This window comes from Theropithecus gelada, chromosome 9, assembly GCF_003255815.1.
Source record: "Theropithecus gelada isolate Dixy chromosome 9, Tgel_1.0, whole genome shotgun sequence".
Taxonomy (NCBI): Eukaryota; Metazoa; Chordata; class Mammalia; order Primates; family Cercopithecidae; genus Theropithecus; species Theropithecus gelada.
The window spans coordinates 70,644,583-70,665,037 of NC_037677.1; the positions used below are offsets into that span (position 1 = coordinate 70,644,583).

Consider the following 20,455-nt stretch of genomic DNA (forward strand, 5'->3'; position numbering starts at 1 on the left):
GAAGTGCAGTGGTGCGATCTTGGCTCACTGCAGCCTCCGCCTCCTGGGTTCAAGTGATTCTTCCGTCTCAGCCTCCTGAGTAGCTGAGATTACACGCACACGCCACCACACCCGGCTAATTTTTGTATTTTTTGTAGAGAAGGGGTTTTGCCAGGTTAGCCTGGCTGGTCTCGAACTCCTGACTTCAGGTGATTCTCCCACCTCTGCCTCCAAAGTGCTGAGATTACAGGCGTGAGCCACCGTGCCCGACCTCCGGAAGTATCATAAATACTACTTTTTCAAAGTGCTGTATCTATTCAGTACAATCACAATGTGTTTAGCATGATACATATGTTGACCTTCTTTAGAGTTCTTTTTGATTCTCTGCAATAGACTTCAAATAATTTTTCACCTCTGTCAAGTTTTAGAGAACTGCTTTATTTCTGTTTCCCTAGAACTCTACTTTAGCAAGGGTTAAAATTTGGAGAACAGCAAACCGATTTTCTCTTATGTATTTCCTTCAAGTTCTAATGTTTTTAAACATTGGTAGGGTTGAGGAAATAACAGATCAGAATGTATCCACTTCAAACAACAAATGGTTGTACTCTCTGAATTCTTGGCTCTTGGCTGAGGTACTTGCGATATTTTAAAATGTATTGAGGCCGGGTGTGGTGGCTCACACCTGTAATTCCAGCATTTTGAGAGGCCGAGGCGGGTGATCACTTGAGGTCAGGAGTTTGAGACCAGCCTGGCCAACATGATGAAACCTCGCCTCTACTGAAAATAGAAAAATTAGCTGGGCATGATGGCGTGAACCTGTAATCCCAGCTACTTGAGAGGCTGAGGCAGGAGAATCCCATGAACCTGGAAGGTGGAATTTGCAGTGAGGGGAGATTGTATCGCTACACTCCAGCTTGGGTGACAGAGCAAGACTCCGTCTAAAATAAAATAAAATAAAGTAAAATAAAAGTATTGGGAAAATGTTTAGTTTTACTCAATTCAGTAATGCACAAAGGATGAAAAGAGGACAGGTACTTTAGGTATTTATTGTCTGTTGTGTCTATTTTTACATAGTACAGAAAAGCAGTAACCTAGGTTTTCACAGTACTTTATTAGACTTTGTTTCAAGGAAATTTTTTCTTTCTCTCTCTCTTTTTTTTTGGAGACAGTCTCGCTCTGTCGTCCAGGCTGGAGTGCAGTGGCATGGTTTTGGCTCACTGCAGCCTTCGCCTCCTGGGTTCCAGCGATTCTCCTGCCTGAGCCTCCCAAGTAGCTGGGATTACAGGTGTGCACCACCATACCCAGCTGATTTTTGTGTTTTTAGTAGAGATGGGGTTCACCTTCTGCCTTCCCCCATGGTTGACATACTGCAGTTAGATGGACAATACACTTACACTGCCGATTCTTTTTAGTTGCGATATTGATGCCACAGAACCATAGAAAATAAGATTTTATCACTTCAGGTTATAAACTGTTACCTTTATTATTTCTGTCCTTCTAAATGATTTGGAATATTATGATTCATGTTAGGGTACCCAGCAGATGTGAAGGGAAATGTATAAGCTTAGTGAAATTTGACTGCTCTCTTAATTGTTCTTTGGGAAATGAAAGAGGTCTAGAATATGTTGAAGTTTATTACAGATAAAAATAAAAATGAAGGGGAATCTAAATGCATTACCATTTTATACCTTTTAATATTATAGTTTTTTTCTTCCTCTGTTCCAAAGTTTTCCAGATACTGTAGCCTGCTTTTTACTCTGGTGATAAAGAGGAGGTGTCTGACAAGCTTTGTAGAAGTAATGTGGGAACATGGAGAAGAACTGAATTGAGGTCAGGGAAGCTCTAAACCTTTGAGTGCTTTTGTGATGTGCTATGCTCTATGGGAGGCTGTGTATGAGTTCAAGCTTGAGAAACTTGATAAAAATATGACTATTAACACTTACTGTTCCTTTCTCTTGTTAAAGAGTCTTGAGAAGATGAATTTTTATTTAAATGCTGTGTTTTTTTGGTTATAAATTGCTTACAGATATTTTATCCTTAGAGTTACACCTATCCCTCACAAATAACCTGAAACATAAATATAATAACAAGTATGTCGCAAAGGTAGGAAATTCCTGGTTATAAAATGCTTACAGATGTTTTGTCCTTAGAGTTATACCTATCCCTCACAAATAACCTGAAACATAAATATAATAACAAGTATGTCGCAAAGATAGAAAATTCCTGGTGATTCCAAAGAAATTTTCATCTCTAGTTTGTAAGGAAAAGAGTCTCTTTCTTTGGCTCCTTTGGCCTGTAAAGTGCTTGGTATTATACAGATTGTCCCCAGATTCTTGACTCCTATTATGACTTGAACCTGCTCTAGAAAGGCTTTTGCCCCCATTACTCCAAGGAAACTGCAGTGACCAAGGTTGCAGATTGCCTCCTCTTTTTAAAATCAAGCATCGTTTCCCAGTCTTCATTTTACTGGGCCTATCAGCAGCATTTCATATGGTTAATCACCTTCTTTTCCTTCAAGTACTTTATTTTGCATCCTAGGACATTATGCTCATTTGGTTTTTCTTGTATCTGTCTTTCTTGCCTCTCCTTGGAAGGTTTTCCTTATATCTACAATCCTTTAAGGGCCAATTTCTTGGATGTCTTTTCTATCTACGCTCTTGTTCTTGGTCACATCTATTCCTGTAACCTTTAATACCATCTATATGCTGGAGACTTCTAGATCTGTGTCCTCATTTGGATCTCTCCCCTAAGTCTCAGACTCTTATTGAAACAGCCTATTCATTGTGTCTATTTGGATGTCTAATTGGCATCTCAGACTTAATATGTCCACAGCTGAGCTCCTGATACTAACCTGCTCTGCTTTGAGTCTTCATCATCCAGTAAATAGCAACTCCATCTTTCTAGTTTAGGTCCCTTGCAGTCGTCCTGGACTCCTTTCTCTCACATCCCATATCCAAACTGTCAGGAAAGTCTTATTGGTTTTATCTATAAAATATATTCAGATCCTAGGCGGGTGGCTCATGCCTGTAATCTCAGCACTCTGGGAGAGCAAGGCGAGTAGATTGCTTGAGTCTAGGAGTTCAAGACCAATCTGGGCAACATGGTGAAACCCTATCTCTACTAAAAATACAAAAAATTAGCTGAGCGTGGTGGCACACGCCTGTAGACCCAGCTACTTGGGAGGCTGAGGTGGGAGAATCACCTGAGCCTGGGAGGTTGAGGCTGCAGTGAACCCAGATCACACCACTGCACTCCAGCCTAGGTAACCAGAGTGAGACTGTCTTTAAAAAAAAAAAAAAAAAAAAAAAAATTTCAGATCCCAACACATGTCATTTTTCTGTTACCATTATACTAGTTCAAACTTCCATTATCTTTTGCCTAGATTTTCCTCTTAAGAATCTCTTGAGTCTATTTCTAGTAGCCACTTAACTAGTTACTTGTAACTAGATATCTAACTGCCTCCTAACTGGTTCTTACCCATAAAAGTCTATAGTGCCTATAGCAGGCAGTCAGATTATGTTACTTTTATGGTCAAATGCCTCCAAAGGCTTCTAAACTGATTAATAATAAAAGATGAAGGCCTGATAATGGCCTGGGAGACTCTACATGATATCCTGCTTTTTAGTCATTCCACATTGACATTGTCTTCTATTACCCTCTTACTCGGCCCTTTTGCTGTTTGTTGAACTTGCCAGGTCTGGTCTCCCCTTATGGCCTTTGCACTTGTTTCTCTGTCTAGAATTTTTTTCCCCAAAGATACCCACGTGACTCCATCACTTCTTTCAGGTAAGTGTGTTCAAATGTTAACATGTTTGCTTGTTTTGGTCTTCTTTGAAGACTACCTTATCTAAAATTGACCTCTTCCCTCCTTCATCAACATTTTCTATCATCTATCACCAAATATCACTCTATTTGCTTTGTCTCATTTCTTTTTTAAAATAAAAATCATTTAAAGACTGGTTCTTGTTCTGTCACCCAGGTTGGAGCACAATGGTGTGATCATAGCTTACTGCAATCTCAAATTCCTGGGCTCAGGTGATCCTCCCAAGTAGCTGGGAATACAGATGTGTACCACCACACCCAGCTAATTAAAAAAAAATTTTTTTTTGTAGAGACTGGGTGTCACTATGCTGCCCAGGCTGGTCTTGAACTCCTGGACTCAAGCGATCCTTTCACCTCAGCTTCCCAAGGTGATGGGATTGCAGGTGGGAGCCACTGCATCTGGCTTTTTTTTCTTATTTCCATCATACTAAACATTGTACTTCTTTTTCTACATTAGAATTAAGTTGCTCCATTAAGTGGACTTTTGTCAGCTTTGATAAACTGTATTCCCAGCATTGAGAACATTGCTTAGTAGATAGTAGGTATTCACAAAAAAATTAGCCAGGCGTGATGGTGGGCTCCTTTAATCCCAGCTTCTCAGGAGGCTGAGGCAGGAGAATCACTTGAACTCCGGAGGTGGAGGTTGCAGTGAGTTGAGATCGCGCTATTGCACTCCAGCCTGGGCAATAAGAGTGAAACCCTGTCTCAAAAAAGAAAAAGATAGTAGGTGTTCAGTAATTGTTTGTTTAATTAAGTAGAAATGTCTGCCGGATACGGTGATTCATGCTTGTAATCCCAGCACTTTGGGAGGCCAAGGTGGGTGTATCACTTGAGGTCAGGAGTTCAAGACCAGCCTGGCCAACATGGTGAAACCCAGTCTCTACTAAAAATACAAAAATTATATGGGTGTGGTGGTGCGCGCCTGTAATCCTAGCTACTTGGGAGGCTGAGGCAGGAGAATCAGTTGAACCCAGGAGGCAGACGTTACAGTGAGTCGAGATTGTACCATTGCACTCCAGCCTAGGTGACAGAGTGAGACTCCATCTCAAACTAAATGAATAAATAAATAAATAAATAAATAAATAAATAAATAAATAGAAATGTCCTATAATTTTTTGAAATTTATCTTTAATTCTTTGAGATGCATTACTTTTGTTTGAAAAAATCCTAGTAAAGCCAATAAAATAAAGCTCTGTAATATGCATATGTGAAATCAGAAAACTCTCCACTTACTGTTATGAATTGACTCTCAGTAACTGTTTTGAATGTGTAAATATCAAGTATTGATTATGTATGTGGTCAGTGTTGTAGGCTAACATAGCATTTGAGAAGTAAACCCATTCTCAAGAAATTTCTACTTCTAGTGGAGAGAGGTGATGAATGCATTCAACAGTTGATTCATACCACTATATACAGTTGTGGTATATTTAGGAACATGTTTGTTATTTGTTCCCAGTTCCTGGCACAGAGCTTCTGATACCCTTGGAATTTCCCGAGTGATAGGGGTGATAGGAGTGTCATTTGTTCTCTGAGGCAACCCTTGGTGGGCTTCTAGATAACTTCAGGATATGAACTGATCACCAGAAAGACCAGATCTTGATTAGAAGCTTGGAACACTCTCATCTCCATGCCCTCACCTCTGGGGAGGGGAGAGTGACTGGAGATAGAGTAAATTACCAGTGGCATATGTAACCAAACCTCTATAAAAGGTTTGCATATGTAACCAGACCTTTATAAAAACCTGTCAAAAGGCTGGGAGCAGTGGCTCATGCCTGTAATCCCAGCACTTTGAGGGACCAAGATGGGTGGGTGGCTTTGAGCTCAGGAGTTTGAGACCAGCCTGGGCAACATGGCAAAACCCTTTTTCTACAACCAATACAAAAATTAGCAGGGTGTGGTGGCTCACACCTGTAGTCCCAACTACTTGGGAGGCTAAGGCTGGAGAATTGCTTGACCCAGGAAGTGGAGGTTACAGTGAGCCAAGATGGTGCCACTGCACTCCAGTGTGGGTGACAGAGTGAGACTCTGTGTCAAAAGAAGAAAAAAGCAAAACAGAAAATATCCCCAAAACCCTGTAAATGATGGGATTTGGAGAGCTGAGAAGGCGACACCCTGAGAGAGGGTATGGAAGCTGGAAGCTCCTTAGAAGTTCCTTTACTTCCTACCTTACCCCATGCATTTCTTCCACTTCGTGGTTCTTGGGTTGTATCCTTTATAATAATCTAGTAAGTAAATGCTTTTCCTCAGTTCTGTGAGTGATTGCACCAAATTACCAAACCTGAGGAGGGGGCCTGGGAGCCCCCAGTTATTGCTGGTCAATTGATCAATCAGAGGATTGGGGAACCCCATGCTTGTGACTGGTGTATGAAGTAATGGCAGTCTTGTTGAGTCTTAAATCTGTGTAGTCTGATGCTAACTCTGGGTCATTAGTGTCAGAATTGAATTCTAGGGCGCCTAGTTGTTATCAGAGAATCGGAGAAATGGTATTGGAAAAGATATCGTGTATTTGGTGTTAGGAGGAAAAAAACTCCTGAATAATTAAGGATTGGATTATGTAGTAATAAGTGCTATAGATACTAAGAGAAGGAACATTATGAATATGTGGCATTGTTACACTTTCTATGATAGGAAGGCTTAGTGGAAAAGCTGGATTATATAAAGGATGGGTAAGAGTTGTGTTTGATGAAGAGACTACATTCCAGAGAAGAGAATAATGTGAATATTTGCTTGGAGGCAAGAAATGTATGGCATGGAAATAGAAACACTTGTCACATTTTTATGCCATGTTTAAAACTTTCTCTTCATTTTCTGGTTGGTTACATTTTGAATTGTAACACATTTATTTTATGCACATTAAATACATAACATTCTGCTGCATTGCTGGAAGTTACAGATGGTATAATGACCTAAGTCTCTTTTTAGACGTTTTTAAGTTTAATTGCTCTTTGGAGTCAAATCCAAAACAATAAATATGAATACACATACCTTCTTCATATATATTCAACATTGTCTTAATATATTTTATGTGTGCGTGTAATATACTTCAAACTGCATTGTAAGTTCTCTGGTATCCTAGGTTTATTTTTTTTATTTTTATTTTTTTGAGACGGAGTCTCGCTCTGTTGCCCAGGCTGGAGTGCAGTGGCCAGATCTCAGCTCGCTGCAAGCTCCGCCTCCCGGGTTCACGCCATTCTCCTGCCTCAGCCTCCCGAGTAGCTGGGACTACAGGCGCCTGCCACCTCGCTCGGCTAGTTTTTTGTATTTTTTAGTAGAGACGGGGTTTCACCGTGTTAGCCGTATGGTCTCAATCTCCTGACCTGGTGATCCGCCCGTCTCGGCCTCCCAAAGTGCCTAGATTTATTAAGAGTAACTGATATCAAATTGATATATACCCAGGTTTAAAAATTGTTGGCATTTTTTCTCCCTGGCAATCTAGGACATCCTACTTCTGGGCTTGTTCACTACACTCTTTACCCTGTAATGGCAAAAATCAAATCTTGATTAGATCAATCTTCCTGAATCTTTGGACAGTATTTTTGGTTGCTTGTCTATACATCATTTTACCAGGTCTAATTTTCTTGCTGAAGATCTCACCAGTTACCTCAACCAGTCATCAGTATGTACATTTAACACCTTAGATGTATAGTCCACATAACAGTGCTTAACAAGTAACAGGTGCTATATAAATATTCTTGAATATTTAGATGTCTGGTGGATGTTACTTACTTGGGTCTTCCATGCTTCAAGAACACCTAACGCTGTTAACATTGAGAAGAGGATTGAGAGGAGCGTAATACAAAGGTATTTATTAAGGTGATTATAATAGCCGTAGAGTAACTGAGGCCAGAGAACTGAAAGTGATTGAATAATGAGAATAAAAACAAAGGAAGAGAGTTGAGTGTGGCAGTACAAAGGGATCAAAGTCAGGGTTTTTTTCACTCCTACCATGTATTGGAGTTAACCCTTAAAGTAAGTCAGCAGCTGGTTATGATGTGATTTTGTTGAAAATTGGGTGATGCTTGGAAAAGGAAAACTGAGAAGAGGGTGTTAAGTTGAGGAATTCAAAATGAGATAATTATGAGAAGGACTTAGGATCTAACGCGGGAGGAAGGGAGGAATGGTTGGTATTAGTTCCCATTAATATAGTACTTGGTGTGTGCTACGTATTGTCTTAATCTATGTATTAACTTACTTCGTCCCCATGGAAACTTTGTAAGTTCCTTACTACTATTATTTTCATTTTATAGATCTGGAAACTGAGGAATAAAGAGGCTAGAAGAATTTCTCCAGCTCATGCATATTATAACTGATAACTAGCATTTGAAACCAGGTCCTATGATTCCAGAGTCCACTTTCTTTTGTGTTTTACTGGGTCCCGGTAATAGAATCCAAGGACACCTTTAGGAGTTACAGAATTAAGTGACTGTCAAGATTCAGTCTAAACCATGTAAAAAAGAGGGAGTCTTCTAAATCAATGGATTAAAGAGAGCTTTTAGTTCTTTTGTATATACAAGACTGTTTTACACACAACCTTTTTCTGTTTGTCCTTTTTCCTCCAATCCCTTTGCCTTCACACCTACTCTGTGCCTGGTTAATTCCTACTGTCCTTTTAAGGCACAATTCTTCCAGGAAGTTTTCCCTGACCTCAAGCACTTTTCCTCCTACTTGTTTGTGTTAGTGACTTCATTGTAGGTTGTCTTCATAACTATAACTTGTATGATTTAACCTTTCTGAACCATGGCTTTTTTTTTTATCTGTAAGATAGGTATTATTTTACCTAAAAGGTTGTTATATGAATTCAGTGAAATTGTATGAAGCAGTTACCACAGTGCCCTTTTATGTTTCTTTTACTAAACCCTGATTGTGCACACTTAGTGTTAGGGAGACTTCAGTAGATACACAGAAATAAAGGTCAGTAACCTCAGGGCTCAGTCTTCAAGGAAGATATTTTTGAATTAAAATAATCCAGCAACAATCTGATGGTTCTCTTCTTTCTAAGAGTCAGTTGTCTCCTGGGGTTCTAAGAGGTAGATCATAGAAACTTTTTGTAAAGGCTGCCATTATTTGGTGGATGCTCAGAGAATGTGTTTGAATTTTGTTGATTAGAAACTTCTGAAGGAAAAACAATGTAATTAGAATCATTTGAGGTATTATAAAGGTGATGTGAATGCTTGGATGTTTATTGAAATTGCAGAATTTTATTATTGGTTTGAGTAATACTTCCTTAATCAGCACTTGCTTGCATGCGTGCGCTCTCTCTCTCTCTCTATATATATATTTTTTTAATTTTTTAAAATTTTTTCTTTTGAGACAGAGTCTTTTGTCACCCAAGCTGGAGTGCAGTGGTGCGATCTCCGCTCACTGCAACCTCCATCTCCCAGGTTCAAGTGATTCTCCTGCTTCAGCCTCCTGAGTAGCTGGGATTACAGGCGCCCACCACCATGCTCAGCTAATTTTTGTATTTTTAGTAGAGATGGGGTTTCACTATGTTGGCCAGGCTGGTCTCAAACTCTTGACCTCAGGTAATCTGCCCACCTTGGCCTCCCAAAGTGGGCAATAGATATTGAAAAAATATCCATCAGTAATTCTAGTTAGTTTTCTGTAATGTGCCTATGTTTCTCAGTGTCTTTGTACTGTCTGTAGATTAAGGTTGCTTTCGATCTCACTGTCACCTTAGGCATCATTGTATCTCATTCCCTTGCTACATATGCACTTTTCTGTTATTGGTAGGTATCATCATCCTTGTATCATCATCCTTGATAGGGAAATCATTTCCTAGTTAACTTTGTTATGTCAAATTACTTAAAAAAAATAAACTATTGACTAGAAGGACTGCAGTGTATATGTCAGTGAAGTGATTTCATGGCATATAAGTGACTTTTTTATGACCTACGTGTTCTTTATGTGTGATAGAATTAGAGAATTATATGGTCTGTTTGTCAATTATTTACCTAAATAAAATAATTTGAGGTGACTTTTGTTAAGGGTAACTATGAATAAGATTGACAAAATAGAAATAAGACCTTAAAAAACATCCATGTAAACTGAGGTGGTTCAGTAGAAATCTCCTCAACTTAAATTTGTGAACAAATGATAAGTGTTTAATTCTGAAATTTATTACTTGTGTGGAGTTGGTGAGAGTCAGGGATATATTTAGTAAATAATGAAATAAATAAATTTTTAAGAGATTGTTTTTCCTGGCTCTGAGTTAAAAAAGAACGCATTTTTCTTTAAGTAGTATCAAATGTTGTAATTAATAGTGATGTTTATAATGGTTTTGTGGTTTGTATGGAGGTTCTTCATATGGCTTTTAAAAGATAATAATTCTCAGTGAAAGCCACGGACAGAACATTACACAATAACTTACTTTTGTTTCTATGAGAAGAAAGCTACTGAGGTCTAAAAATACAGCTTTATAAAATGATAGAATTTTGAGTATGTACTAATGGGCATTAATACTTTATCCTGTGGTATTTGAAGACCATTTTCACCCAAGCATCTTCAAATATCAGTGTTATTTAGTCTTTGACAGGTGTTGGATAGGATTTAAAGATGGAAGTATGAGGGGGCAATCCTAGATGTAAAATCCATTCAGCAAATACTTATTGCATGCCTTGTACATATCAGGCACTGGGAATACAGTAGTGAACAAAGTGGACCAAATTGCTGCCCTTACGGAAATCAGTTTATAGAGGGAGAGACAAAAGATAAGAAGATAAGTGAGTATGATGAATGGTATGTAAGATAGAGATAAGTGCCAGGAAGGAAAATGAAAGCATGAATTTTGAGGGGATGGAGGTGACATTTTAGATAAGATAGCCAGAGAATGCCTCTCCAAGAAGGTGACTTTTGAGTGAAGACTTGAGGAAAACAAGGAAGCTAGTCACGTAGATGTCTGGAGTAAGTATTCCAGGCCTAAGGAAGAACAAGTACACAGCCCCTGAGATTGGGAATAAGCCTAGCATATTTGAGGAGCAGTGAATGTGGTATGGTGAGAGAGGAGTGAAAAGTGGGAGAGGAGAAGGAAAAGATCAGAAGGGGAACAGGATGGCAGGGGATAGTTTGTGAAGGACCTTATAGACCATTGTAAGATTAAGCTTTCATTCTGGATGAGATGGGAAGGCATGAACGAGGTGGTTTTAAAAGGATCCCTCTACTTTCTTTGTTGATAGTAGACTCTTGGGGTATGTGGTGAGGCAGAAGTAGGGAGAGCAGTTAGGAGGCAATTGTAATGATTCTGTGATAGCATTAGATCACGGTGATAGCAGTGGTAGAGGTGATGAAAAATGCTCAGATTCATATTTATTTCCAACACAGAATTGATAAGAGTGGGTTGCTGAATTGCATCTGATGTGAGAGACAGGGTTAAAGATGGGTTCTAAGGTTTTGGCTCCTGCAAAACATAGAGTTACCATTTTTTTTTTTTTTTCAGATGAGAATTAACTGGAGGAGCAGACCTTTTGGAGAGTGGTGGTGATAGTGGTAATAATACTGGCGATTAGGAATCTGTCTTTTAGATATGTCTAGTTTGAGATGCTTATTTAGACAGGCAGTTACTTAAAGTATCAAGTTTGCTAGTTCAAGGGAGAGGTCTAGGCTGGAGAATCTGGGAGTAGTTAGTATATAAATGGCATTTAAAGCTATCAGACTGAATTGAGTTGATGTAGAGAGTGAATATAGAACATACCTAAGTGTTAAACCCTGGAGCAGTTTTTAAAGATTAGGTAGATGAGAAAGGGACAGGGAGGTATGAAGTCCAGAAGTGATGTTCAGAAAGCTTAGTGGAGTAAGTGTTTCGAAGAGGAGGGATTACCGGTTGTGTCAAATGCTGCTTAGTGTGAAGTAAGATTAAGGCTGAGAATCTACAATTCAGTTTTAGCTAATGAGTCGTCGGTAACCTTGATCAGCAGTTTCAGTGTGATAGTGGAAACAAAAGCCTGATAAAGTGAGTTTAATAGAGAATTGGAGGTAGTAGATTGGAGACAGATTGTAGACAAGGCATTTGGGAAAAAGAGAAATGGAGCAGAGCTTTAGGAGGAAGATGAGATTTTGTAAAATGGAATACAATATACCATATTTGTATGTTGATGAAAACAATTCAGAGATAGGATTAAGTTGATGATGCAATTAAGGAGGAATTACTAGAACCCTGTCTTTGGGTAGTAACAGAGTTGGCCTTAGATAGTGCCATAAACGTACTCCCTAGTAACAGAAGAGAAGGAAGATATACTGTATTTGGGAATCGCTGTAGGTAGCTAGGTAGTGAGAGAGGTGAGAGCTTGTGGAAATCTGATTGCTTCTGCTTTTTAGTGAAAAAGCAGCTGATAGGATTTGAGAAGAGAAGTTATGAAATTGTCATCTAGGGGAGTAGAGATTGAATGAAATAAGGAAATTATGTACAACAAAGGCTGACTTGACATTGATCATGATTTTTTAACTGACATTGTTAATCTTTGATGAATTCATCGTTCATTTCCCTACAGTCACTCATCTCCAGCTGTGTTCAGCTGATTGATTAGATACGGAAACAAAGTAGGTGGAGAGTTGGATTTAATGATGATTGGGGTTTGGCTGGAAAACTAAGATGCATTCAGAGATGGGCAAATGAATTATTCTAATAATAGACCTAGGATTTTACATTTGGTGAGCAAAAAAGTGAGAAAATGAGAGATGAGTAACAATGAAATGGTGTTGAGATCAATGAATCTTAGGTCCAGGGGAACTTGAATGTGAAATGGAAAAATAGGAGTTGGTGTCCTGAGAGAAAGATGCTTGAAATCGAGATTTTTGAGGGATTGCTGTTTGGGGCCATTATAAGGGTTTAAGATAGGATTTCTTATGTCTGAAAGGATGGTCCATAGATTTACATTGCCTGAGTAAAGTTAAAGATCCTCTGGCCTAGACTATGCCATGGTAAGTCAGTGGTTGAGATAAGGTTGAGGACAAAATCATTAAAGAAGAGGAAGTCAAAAAAATGAGAAATTGAATAATTAAAACAGTCATCACTGTGGATACTGAAATCACCAGAAATGATTACTGGACAGAAACTAGGACAGAAATAATACTGAATGGCGTGATGAATAACTTGTTAGGATATGCATGAGTGTGGTGAATGACTGATTGAGGGTAGTAGGTTAGTACAGTCTGCTGTTCGTATTTCAAGGTACTGATTTTTAGAGATGAGAGAAGTCTGAAATCATGGTAGAGGAAACGGCCACACCACTATACAAGAGAACTAGTAAGTAGCTTCAGAGGAGATATTAAGAGTGATTTTATTTTGGGGAATTTAAGAGCTGGAGTCATTGTTTACCTCACTGTGGCACTGTGAAACTGTTATGTGAAAATAAGGTACTTGAAGAATTGTTATTCCTCATGTATTCAACTGAATATTTATGGTTAGCTTACAAAATTTGCAGTTGTGAAGAAGAACAGAAAGTTGTGTTGAATTCGGCTCCTACTTAAATAGGCATTTTTAGTACTCTTTAACACCTCCTGCCTCCTCATATAATCTCAAGGCCTGTGATTACATATTGCATATTGAAGTCACTTCTTTTTTCTCTTTCATAGACATTAATGCCTTCCAACGCACTGTTGTTGGTAGAATATAAAACTATAAGGTAAAAATATCTCAGGGTTTTGCCTTTGAATATAGAATCTAACCTTTCCACCATATTTGGTATTTATTTAGCGAGAGTACTTAAGTATTTGCCACACTCTTTTTTAGTTTGTTTGTTTGAGACAGTCTTGCTCTGTTGGCCAGGCTGGAGTGCAGTGGTGTGATCTTGGCTCACTGCAACCTCCGCCTCTTGGGTTCAAGCAGTTCTCATATCTCAGCCTCCTGAGTAACTGGGATTATAGGTGCATGCCACCATGCCAGCTAATTTTTGTATTTTTAGTAGAGGTGGTGTTTTACCATGTTGGCCAGACTGGTCTCGAGCTCCAGACCTCAAGCAATCCACGCACCTCATCCTCCCAAAGTGCTGGGATTACAGGTGTGAGCCACTGCGCCGGCATTGCCACACTCTTAAGTCATTTTCAGCTTGAATTCAGGAGTCACCATGCAGGACACTGTGAACCTGTAGAATATTCTAAAACTTAGAAATAAATATTAATCCTCAGAAATTAGAAATTTCGTTTCCAAGTTTTTCATTTTCCATTTCTTGCACTATTTGTTGTTACAATCTGTGTTTACTATAATTTTTCCAAATTAAATATTAATTTTGTCTCTGTTCTACTTATTTGATTTATTCAGTCATTCCCTCCCACTTTTCAATTATTCAGCCTATTAAAAGTACAACTGTTTCTTTTCTGGAAGAAATAAGCCAAAGCTAGAAATTGTTCAAGCAGGAGATTTTGTTTGTGAAATGAACGTGAACCTCACTAAAATAGCAATGTGTTACATACTGGACTGGCATGTACACAGAAAACAGCAAATTGATCTGTAAGGCACTGTTGTAGTAAAGGAGTGCAAGTTACAATCTCAGCTGAATGATAAAAGGTAATTTATATGAGAAGTTTACAGGTCAGGAAATGATTTATTCCAAATGCAAATACTTGAGTGCATTGTTCAATAGAGACAAAACATTTCTGTGTAGGCTGTTTCACAGACATGTGAGATTTTAATTGGTGTTCTAAAGATACACTATTGGTATGAGGAAGTGTTGTGAGGAGGGCATTTTAGAGCAGATTTTAGTCTAGGGCAATTTTTTGTCCGTTACAAATCCTTCTGAGTCTTTCAGTGCCCTGTAAATTATGAAGTTAATCACTCCAACTGTTGGGAACAGGAACTATTCCAAATTCAGGTGAACTTAAAGAATTTTAATGTCTGATTCTTTGTTGTTTCATCCACATTTGTGTAGCTTCTTAAGTTAAGCACATAGGCTGGGTCGATTTTTTTTTTTAAAATAGATGGGCTCTGACTTTGTTGCCCAGGCTGGTCTTGAACTCCTGGGCTCAAATGATCCTTCTTGCCTTGGCCTTCCAAAGTGCTAGAGATACTGGCGTGATCCTCCATGTCTGGCCCAGGTTGGTCAATCTTTATCTCATTGCTTAGAGAGAACCTCCTCTGGAAATCTTCCTCTCTGGGTAGCTTATTCCTCTCTGGTATTGTGTCCTGAGAACTCCAGAGTCTTAACCTCCCTGGACTTCTTTCTAGCCTTATGTCCTTGACTTACAAAGGCTCCTGAATCCCATGTGATTTCCCCCTTCTTTGCAGGATAGTTTGGAAACTCTTCAGTCAGTTAAACTGGTGTGATCAGAAAGCTTACATAATATGTCTCCCATAACCTAGTCCATTGCCCTTTGTTAACATATGTTGCATCTTAAAAATTGTTTCATCTATTTTTTCCAGGTTTTTTGTTGTTTCAGGCAGAAACATAAATGCCAACTCTGCTAATTCATCTCACTGAAAACAGAAGTCTGCTTATGAAATTTTAGATTTTTGTTATTAAAATTTAAATAAAATGTACGTATTGGGTACCCAATAGATGTTAGCCCCAAAGCTGCAAAATACTGGTTTGTGGAAGTGTTTTGTTGGTTTATATGACAATTTAAATTGGGGGACATTAAACATAAAAACTGGATTTGGGATTTCTTTTGATAAGTTTATACTGTAATATTTTGTTTGCATTTCAGCATTTAGCTGGAGCTGAAAAGATTCCTAGTTTAGTCAGAGCATACCCTCTCTAAATTGTTACCTTAATTTTTCCTTTTTTTGGGAACTCAATTTATATTGTATGGGCCAGGTACAGTGGCTCATACCCATAATCCCAGCACTTTGGGAGACTGAGGTGGGAGGATTGCTTGAGGCCAGGAGTCCAAGACCAGCATGGGTAACATAGTGGGCCCCCATCTGTACAAAAAATAATTAACTGTGGTGGTACATGCGTGTAGTATTAGCTACTAGGGAGGCTGAGGTGGGAGGATCACTTGAGTGCCAAAAGTCGAGACTGCAGTGAGCCATAATCGCACCCTTGCACTCCAGCCTAAGCATCAAAGCAAGACCCTGTCTCAAAAAAAAAAAAAGTATATTGTTTCTTACCCAGTAGAGTTTGAGTTTGAAATTTGTCATTGAGAAGATACGAATATTATCATCATGGTTTGTGAATGATAATTGAATTATTAGTTATTCCTGATGTTACAGTAAAGCCATTGCTGCTGTTTTTTAAATTCTTGATACCTAAATAAATAAATAAATCCCTTAGGCCGGGCGTGGTGGCACAAGCCTGTAATCCCAGCACTTTGGGAGGCCAAGGCAGGCGAATCACCTGAGGTTGAGAGTTCGAAACCAGCCTGACCAACATGAAGAAACACCATTTCTACTAATAATACAAAATTAGCTGGGCATGGTGGCGCTTGCCTGTAATCCCAGCTACTTGGGAGGCTGAGGCAGGAGAATCGCTTGAACCACAGTGGGAGCGGCAGAGGTCGCGGTGAGCCAAGATTGCGACATTGCACTCCAGCCTGGGCAACAAGAGCAAAACTCCATCTCAAAAATAATAATAATAATAATAAAATACATAAATTCCTTGTTTGAGATCCATGTATATAGGAAAACAGATTATATTTATTGTGTTTATAACCTATGGTAGGTTGACAGTGAAGAGAAGAGCTCAGGACAGTTAATGAAAGCGTCACCTTTTCTTTACTGAGATCTCTTATGTAAGGAAAGCATTCAGTTAGTCTTAGAATTGTCATGAAAGTTAGTTTAAGGAATATTCATAGCATTGTGGTCGTCATCTTAGGTATTCTGTCTGTGAATTTCTGTTTTTAGGTATAATCTAAAAGTTCTGTAAAATAAACATTAACAATGTTGTACGCTTCTTATGGCTGTTCTAGGTCTCTGTGTTTTTATTATGAACTTTTATCTGATCTTTTCAAGTTTTTGTCTCATGGTATTTTTTCCTCAATGCCAATTAACAGTGGTTAAACAAAATAGATAAGGTTTTCCTTCTAAGTCCAGAAGTAGACATTCCAGAGTTGATGTGATCATTTAAGGATGCCAGGGCTGTTGAAAACTGGGCTGTTATTCTCTTGGTCTTTTCCTCATGGTCAGTTACAATATAGCTCATACTGTTGTTGTCTTCCTTAGTTCAGCTCCAGGCAGGAAGGAGGAGGAAGCAGAAAAGGGCAAGAAGGCTCATGTTGTTAGGCACACAATGGGTAGGTTCAGTCACTTGGTGGGTGACAAGTCCAGTGACCACAACCAAGTAGGGTTTAACAGGGAGATTTTATTACTTGCACCAAGTAAGGAGTACACTAGGGATAGTCCCAAAGACGATGCTTCCCCAAAGGTGAACACCCGGGCTAGTTAGCTGAGTCATTGTATTAGAGGTGGAATAAAGGCAGTGCAGGCACATTTATCATGCTTTTACATACATCAGATGTATAGAAAATGGCACATAAGCTACTTCCTGGGTGGGGATTTTAGTATGGTAGTGAGGAGAGTTTGCCAAAAGTTAATCTCCAATTTAGGCAAACTCTGTACCCAACCACTGGGCCAAGCTTCTTTCCTGAACTTCTTGAAACTACAAGAACTCAAGGTGCAACAGTTACAAAAAGTTACAACAGTTCCTTTTTCTTTTTCTTTTTTTTTTCAGAGGGAGTCTCGCTCTGTTTCCAGGCTGGAGTGCAGTGGTGCGATCTTGGCTCACTGCAACCCCTGCCTCCTGGGTTCAAGCGATTCTCCTGCCTCAGTCTCCCGATTAACTGGGACTACAGGCATGCACCACCATGTCCAGCTAATTTTTGTACTTTTAGTAGAGATAGGGTTTCACCTTGTTGGCCAGGATGATCTCCATCTCTGGACCTCGTGATCCGCCTGCCTCGGCCTCCCAAAGTGCTGGGATTATAGGTGTGCACCACTGCGCCTGGCCACAAGTGTGGGTACTTTTTCACAGTGAATACCCAAAAACCTGGGGACCCTGAGTTACAACATCACTTTAGTTTGCCCCCCTAGTCAAGGAGCTTTCTAAAACTCACCCCAAGTCATCTCAAATATTACATCTTATTTACCAGAATTATGTCATATTATCGTTTCTGTCTTCCAGAACCTTAAAAATTTTAGGATAGTTCATTATTGCCCCTAGCAAAATCAGTGTTCTTTTGGTAAGAAAGCAGGAGTAGATGGATACTGTATTTGCAACTTGAAGTCCCTACCTCAGAAACCACCATACTTTAGGAGCCTTCTGTTATACCCATAGGTTGGCCTCCTCATTTTCCCTATGTCCCTTCTGAAAGCATAAACTACCATATGTCATTCGTATATATTTTGGTACATTAATCTTATTTTTTTTCCCTTAGCTTTTATTTTCTTAACTTCCTCAGTAATTAAGCTGGTCTTTTTGAATGAGATGATTGTTGTCCCCTTCAGATGTTTTGAAGGCAGGAAAAGTGATTAATGTTTGTAAGTCAGTATATGTTATAATATTTTATTGTTTATACTCTGTCATTTTCTCCTTTCACAAGCCAGTAGATATACTTGGTTATAAAGTCTATAATTCCTGAATTTGTTGGCTTTTCATCACCATCTGCACTGGTTTTATTGTTATCTAATATAGGTGTTGAGCCATTGTCACTTTTTTTAAAAAATAGTTTTGCCAGGGTCAGTGGATCACATCTATACTCCTAACACTTTGGGAAGCAAGGTGGGAGGATCGCATGAACCCAGGAGTTCGTCTTCACCAAACGAAACAAAACAAAACAAAACAAAAATTAGCCGGTATGGTGTTGCACACCTTGTAGTCCCAGCTACTTGGGACGCTGAGGTGGGAGGATCTCATGAGCCCCGGAATTCCAGGATGCAGTGACCTGTGATCATGCCACTGCTCTCCAGTGAGTGAGCTCTTGTCTCTAAAATAAATAAATTACATAGTTTGAGATACAATTTACATAGCATAACATTCAACCTTATAAAATTCATTGATTTATAATATACCACAGAGTTGTGCAACCATGACCACTATCTAATTTTAGAATACCCCCAAAGGAAACCCACTATCCATTAGCAGTCACTTCTTTTCCTCCTCCTGCCACTTCCAGCCCCTTGGCAGCCACTTATCTACTCTCTGTCTCTGTGGAAATGTCTGTTGTGAACATTCCTTATAAATGAAACCATATAATCTGTGCCCTTTTGCATCTAGCTTTCTTTCACTTAATATAATGCTCTCAAGATTTATTCATATTGTAGCATGTTGTTAAGACAACTTCCTTATCAGATAATGATTTGCAATACTTTCTTCTATTCTGTAGCTTGTCTTTTCACTCTCTTGATTTTGATGAAGCCCAATTTATATTTTCTTTTGTTGCTTGTGCTTTTGGTGTCACATCTAAGAAACCATTGCCCAACTCAATGTCACAAAGATATTCTTCTGTGTTTTCTTCTAGGAGTTTGGTAGTTTTGGGTCTTACATATTGGTCTCTGATTTGTTTTGAGTTAGTTTTGTATATGGTGTGAAGTAATTTCCCAACTTTATTTTTTTGTATATGGAAACCCAGTTGTCCCAGTACTATTTAAGAGACTCTTCTTTCCCCCATTGAGTTGTCTTGGAACCATACCAACTTTTTTAAAAAAGTGACTTTAGAAATAGTTGTGCATAAATAAGCATGATTTTTTATTCTTAATATTGAATCTGGATATTTAGAAATGGGATAGAGTTTTTAGTCCTTAGATAAGAGCTTACTTCCCTGGTTATAATGACTAGGATAGCAAGTAGCTCACAGTAGGAACTCCGAATAGGTTTGTTGAATATATATGGATGGTCTCTTGAGACGAAGTTGAGTGGGTGAATTTAAATGCTGTTGGAGCATTCAGTTAGAGATACTAAAATCACAAACATTCTTAATTGTAGTAATATAGTGCTATAATAGGCATAGTGATGAAAGAGTCTTTTTTTTGCTTTGGGATTTTTACTTTGTGCTGAGTATTCATACTTGTTTGAGATGCCAAGGTGCTGCTTTCTCAACTGGCAAATGTTTTAGAATAAGAAAGACCTTTGCTCATAACATTTTCCTTGCAGGCTGCTTTAAATTTTGCCTTGAATCTGAAAGCCTATGTAACATTGTATCAACTCTTTTTATGCCTCTGTGTTGGTCATTAATGCTGTTTACCTAATAGTTTTTGTTCTCATCCTTCATGTTAGGGGCTGTGACTAACTCTGGCCAATAAGTGAGTTGTGAGAAAAACAGATGTATGAAAGAAAATTGTGCATCCTAATGTTGCTGTAGTATTTAAGTTCCAGTATGAGATCTTCAGAGCTGTCTTCTTTTTTTTTTCTTCCGTCCTTGGATCCTGAGGCAACATTTTGAGGTGATATTCCCTGAGTTAAAAAAGACCTGTCAGACTGGGCTCGGTAACTCACACCTGTAATCCCAGCCCTTTGGGAGGCTGATGTGGGCGAATCACCTGAGGTCAGGAGTTCGAGACCAGTCTGACCAACGTGAAGAAACGCTGTCTCTACTGAAAATACAAAATTAGCCAGGCGTGGTGGTGCGTGCCTGTAATCCCAGCTACTTGGGAGGTTGAGGCAGGAGAATCGCTTGAACCCGGGAGGCAGAGGTTGCGGTGAGCCGAGATTGTGCCATTACACTCCAGCCTGGGTAACAAGAGTGAAACTCCATCCCCCACCCCCCACAAAAAAAAAGACCTGTCAATAAG

General features: G+C 39.0%; 1 protein-coding gene and 1 long non-coding RNA gene across 3 annotated transcripts in view; one reads left to right on the top strand and one right to left on the bottom strand.

The window, feature by feature from the left end:
• JMJD1C (jumonji domain containing 1C) overlaps positions 1-20,455 on the top strand; it is a 363,296-nt gene that overhangs the window by 73,549 nt on the left and 269,292 nt on the right. The window lies entirely within an intron of this gene.
• Positions 18,308-18,843, bottom strand: LOC112630981. Its single transcript, XR_003121056.1, has 2 exons — positions 18,797-18,843; positions 18,308-18,651 (listed from the first exon to the last, which is right to left on the bottom strand). It is a non-coding gene; the product is annotated as an uncharacterized LOC112630981 (long non-coding RNA).